This window comes from Amyelois transitella, chromosome 11, assembly GCF_032362555.1.
Source record: "Amyelois transitella isolate CPQ chromosome 11, ilAmyTran1.1, whole genome shotgun sequence".
Classification (NCBI taxonomy): domain Eukaryota; kingdom Metazoa; phylum Arthropoda; class Insecta; order Lepidoptera; family Pyralidae; genus Amyelois; species Amyelois transitella.
Window position 1 is genome coordinate 10,194,140 of NC_083514.1, and position 6,000 is coordinate 10,200,139.

Genomic DNA, 6,000 nt, shown 5'->3' on the forward strand with positions numbered 1-6,000 from the left:
CGACTAAGGGGTGAGGCTTATAAACTTGGGATTCTTCTTTTAGGCGATGGGCTAGCAACCTGTCACTATTTGAATCTCAATTCTATCATTAAGCCAAATACCTGAACGTGGCCATTCGATCTTTTCAAGCTGTTGGCTCTGTCTACCTTGCATGGGATATAGACGTGACCATATATATATACATATATATATATATATATATGTAAAACTTTATTGCACAAAAATGAACAAAAGGCGGACTTAATGCCGTTTGGCATTCTCTACCAGTCAATTAGCTGACCAAACAGAAAAAAACTTTAAGTTGGTGATGCCATAAAGTGCACATTCATACTGAAAAATACATATATTACAAAAAAAAATTATAAATACGTACAAGATACATAATATACATTATAAATACATATTTACAAAGGGTTTTAATTGTCATTTTATTTGTAAGTAAACTAGCTTTTGTCCGCGCGTCTGTTAACGTTCTTTAATCTAAATCTCTTATATTTCCTGTTTCTATAAGAATTGAAGCAGAAGCTCATTAATTCATTCATATAATCATGTCTATATCCTTTGCGGGGTAGACAGAACCAGCAGTCTTGAACGACTGATAGACCACGTTCAACTGATAGGCTTAATGATAGAAATGAGATTAAAATAGTGACAGGTTGCTAGCCCATCGCTTAAAAGAAGAATCAAAAGTTTATAATTATTGTCTAACTGTGTCAGGCTATAGTCAACAGAAAATCAAAGACATGATGAAGATCCACAATGAATTTCAATTTACTTGTTGAGAAAATTAACACGGCTTGTAACCAAAATATTCAAAGCGTGTTGAACCGTAAGCATGTTGAACCTTAAGCATGTTGAGAAGACACTAAAAGAACTATACCAAGTATACAAAGAAACAAGGGTTACGCTAAAATATTGATACTGATAATGATGAAAAATAAACTTCAACGCAAGTATTACACCAGCCGTATTAAACTTTTTTTTTAAATAAAATTCAAAAGGAAACTTTATTCGGTAGCCGTGTCCTTAATTTGGGTTAAAAAACTTAAAATATACATCTCAGTGAACAGAAGGCCATAAAATAAAGAAGTGCACTCATTAATTTTCCTCGTTCCAAATGAAACACCCAAATCAATCGCTAACAATGGAACTGACCACAGATGTAAATTGCAATAGATTACGTAAAGTGAAAATGTACTTTTTATATTTTTATATTCAGTGCCTACAAAACACAACTACAAAATGTGTTTTATATTTATTATGATAATACTGGCGAAATAATACCGTGTTTTTAATTATCCGCAGTTTCGCTCGCGTGAATTAATCGCGACCTATAAAATAATAAAAAAAAAATTCGCAAATCCCACGGAATCTTTACTTACTTTTTACCGGGGTAAAAGGTCATCTATGTCCGTTGCTTGACTCTTATAATTCGTGATATTTCAAGAAGATTAATTCAGAAGATAACCCGTGAAGGGGTAACAAAAAATAAATTAACTTACTTTCTCATTTATAAAATTATTCGGGATAAATCTTTTTTGTTACTTAATGACTGACAGACCAAACTACTGGGCATATGAAGCTATAATTCGACATATAGATTATCTGAGAAGTGTAGGTAATAATAATCAAATTCTTATTTGCATACCTTTTTGATGAAAGAGTTTAAGATAAGTTATAGAGTAAACTTAAAATAAATATTATAATATATTTATAAGTGATTTTAATATTGTAGAAACCAAACATTTACATTCGGATTTAAGCTTGCATTTAGAACTGGAATTTTTTTCATTCCTGATGTTGTGTTTTATCTATTTTATATTTTGTCTCTGGGATAGTCCGTTTAAGACCGGTCACTCATTAAAAGTCACCACAAAACGGCACAATAATTCCCTTGGACTTATGACATTGGCTCCCAATTATAATGAATACAATCATACTATTAAGGCCCATAAAATTGTGATAGCTCTACAATTGGGGACGAACACTGTTGAGAAATTTTGGATATGGCAAATTGAAAATACTCTTTTGTAATACCTAATTTTATTTATATTAAAAAACCAAAAATAAATAAAATCTCTCTATTTGTAGACAATGTGCATCACGATTTAGATTTAAGAGATCTTTATTTGTAAATTGACGTCCAGTGAAAATGCTGTAGTGTAGTTTATTCTACACATGCGCTTTGGACGCGGTAGTAGTTATGATTAGATTTAAGTGATGTGACGTCAATAAGTGTTACCTTGTATCCAATTTTGAAAATAAATCTATTCTATTCTATCATTAGATTGTTATATTATGGGATAAATTGCAAGCAAAGAAAATATATTCCGCCTCGCTGGAAGTTATCCCTGGCCTATAGCATGCCACACAATGCCGTTTATATCGCGCAAAAAACTATCTCTGTTTCGATTTTTATTATGACGTGAAATGAGACAGAGACATGAGTTGGTTGGTATATAATTCATAGAAACTTTGTGCGATTTGGAATTTTCGATAAAATGGTGTAAACTTTAAGTTGTTAAAAGTAAGTACCTTCTAAAATAGGGTGACAAAAATAAAACTTTTAATATTACTCCGATTAATTTCAGTTAAAAATAACAGGGTGTTTAGGTAAGTTACCTACTAAACAATGTTCCTTAACTTTACATAACTTAAAATGTTTTAAATTTAGTGTATTTTTGATAGTTTCGCTGGAGAAATATATTTTAATTATTTTTTGGTTTTATTGGACTGTATTATTTTCCTTCATTTACATTCATCAATAAATTAAAAGAAAGCTAATCTGTATAGGGCGGATAAGATATGATCTTTAACCAAAACAATCAAATCGTTGTCATAAAAGTTGGGACATCACAACGACCCTTATAAGCGCGCGGGCTATCCTTTGGTCTACTCCGGCGCTCACCAAGTTAAGTAGCTCGCTATCTCATGACTATAGCTAAACCAACGCTTTCTCAAAAAAAAAAACAAGTCCAATAAAGATTATCGTTATGTTTAAATGTGCCGTGTGGCTCCCAGCACCAATACAAAAAAAGAATAGGACCACTCCATCTTTTTCCCATGGATGTCGTAAAAGGAGACTAAGGGATAGGCTTACAAACTTGGGACTCTTTTTTAGGCGATGGGCTAGCAACCTGTCACTAGTTGAATCTCAATTCTATCGTTAAGCCAAATAGCTGAACGTGGTCATTCAGTCTTTTCAAGACTGTTGGCTCTGTCTACCCCGCAAGAGATATAGACGTGACCGTATGTATGTATGTATGTATTTTATGTTTAAATTTTAAATTATCCCTCATCACCCTTACCTGCGTACGTTACAAAGATTTTTGCAAAATGCCACATCAATTACAAAATGTGCACATCGATTTCGTGCATCTATTTGATTAGTTTAATGCACAATTATGCATTGTTTCGTCCCCGGCAGATTTAGACTGATACTTGCTCGTTACGTTTCTGAGTTACGGGCCATACAGACATACCGACACGCAAATAATGGATTTATGATTCTTTGTAGTGTGATGTAAGACTGCCTTTATAACGCAGGTGGTTTAGTACTTACTAATCTGATTGAAGCATCAAATTGTAAATTGTCGAAAGGTAGTGAATAATATGTAACTAGCGTCCGTTAGCGGTTTTGCTCGCGCTTATAATAGTCAATCAGTCAAAACATCGTGAGGAAACCTGCTCATTCAGGCAACTGAATATGTAACCATGAATCGAATGCAATAGGTTTAACTGCAAAGGTTGCGGAGGTGAGAAAGGAGTCGCTTCGTCTAAAAAAAACCTGACTCACCCAATCCAGGATCTATGGGCAAAGGCATACCCCGGGCTCCTCTCCAGAGTGGTGAGGATGCAACCGGGACTGAAGCCAGGAAGAAAAATAACTTTATTTACACGAATTAAAAATGGAACTGTATAAAACCAAAACCAACTCAAACCTAGACTAATTATTTATTTCAAGTCAAAATTCATCGATAATTTAATCGAATGAAACATTTAAACAAAGAATTGCTGTATTGTCACGACCTTAATTAGTTCATTTTAATATCATTTTTCGCAAAAACTCAAATAGATCGTGAAGGTGTGTTCCTCTTTGTAACCGAAGCTTACTTCCATAGGAAACTAGTCATAAAGGTACCTACATATTAATATTATAAATATGAATAAATGTGTGTTTGTTTGTCCGTCTTCCACGTCAAAACCACCGAACTGACCTCTTATGATCACTGATCGATGATCTGAAAAACATGACTTACGCAATTCAGGACGAAATGGAAACTTAACTCATTAAAGTTTTGATATCTATGTGCATATTGTGTCTTGTAAATCATACAGGTCTTGTAAAGAAAATAATAAATAAGATTTGTATTCGAGTTCTCAAAAACGGCTTTAAAAATTTCGTTTAAATTTGAAATATAGGCATATACGGGGCTACAAAATGGATTTAGCTGGGTCCCTTACTTAGGAAAATTCATTTCTACCTAAAAACACTGGTGACACGGAGTTCGATTCTCGGCAAGTGATAGTTTTATATTTTTTATTTCCTTTCTCATATTTTATGTTCCGTTATTACAACTTTTTATGGAGATTCCGACATCCGCCAAGCACCGCTCAGTCACCCAGGTACTATTTATTAATACATCTGCAGTATCAAAAGGAGCACTATTCTAAGACCGATCGAGATCTGTTATTCTCGATGTATTTCTGAATAAATCAGCAGTAACTGTTATTGTCCATCATAACGAACCCGCTTATCTGAGAACCGCATATTTCACGATTTTGATTTTCTCACGGATATTTGACATTGACGCCATATTTTTGTCTGAAATCCATCCGTCTTTCTATGCTTACTAACAGTTACATACAGATGCGATATAATCACGTCTGTATCCCTTACTGGGTAGGCAGAGATAAGTGAGAAGACTGAAAAGCCACGTTCAGATTTAAATAGTGATAGGTTAAATTAAAAGCCCAGTGCCTAAAAGAACAATCACAATTTTGTAAGATTATGTTGATGTACAATATTTGAAGTCGCCAGCGGCCCCTAGTAATTTATAATACAATAATTTACGTTCCATTAGCAATTTAAAAGCTATTCCATTAACTTCCGTTCCATCCAACGACGCTCAATTTAGTACCGGTGTAGTGGTTAAATAGGCGACATTGAATAAGATTAAAGATTCATTAGCGCTATACAAATAAAATTTCTCAAATAGATTCTATTTGCACCAATTTAAAAGGAATAACTCAAGAAAACACATAATTGGGCGAACGGATATTGCTTCAAGTCATAAGACTTAACATACTTACAAATATATAATCACGTCTTTATCCTTAGCGGGGTAGGCAGAGCCAACGGTCTTAAAAAGACTGATAGGCCACGTTCAGCTGTTTGGCTTAATGATAGAAATGAGATTCAAGTCAAGACTGTGGAAAGGTGCTGTGTTGTCCCTGGAAACAATAAAAAAAGAATACGACTACTCCATCTCGTTCCCATGGATGTCGTAAAAGCCGACTAAGGGATAAGCTTATACACTTGGGATTCTTCTTTTAGGCTTTGAGCTAGCAACCTGTCGCTATTTGAATCTCAATTCCATCATATAGCCATACAGCTGAGCGTGGTCTTTCAGCGTTACTCTGTCTACCCCGCAATGAATAAGGACGTGACTATATGTATTCTAAAATGATATATTCTATGAAGGTATCGCGCTAATCTTACAACTTGGGTCACCTTAATAATTGGTCTGGATCATGTTGACAAGTAAATTACTAAATTGTAAACGTCAACATACCTATCTTGATTTATCATTCAGTTTTACAACAAACCAAACTAGACCATATGTTGATGATGAGAAGACACAAAATGATTGAAAACACTACATTGTACATAATTTATAAAAAATGTGTAACTGTAGCAGTCACGTTGATTATGTGAAACCTTCGGGTATTTTTAACATACATATAGGCACGTCTATATCCCATGCGGGGTAGACAGAG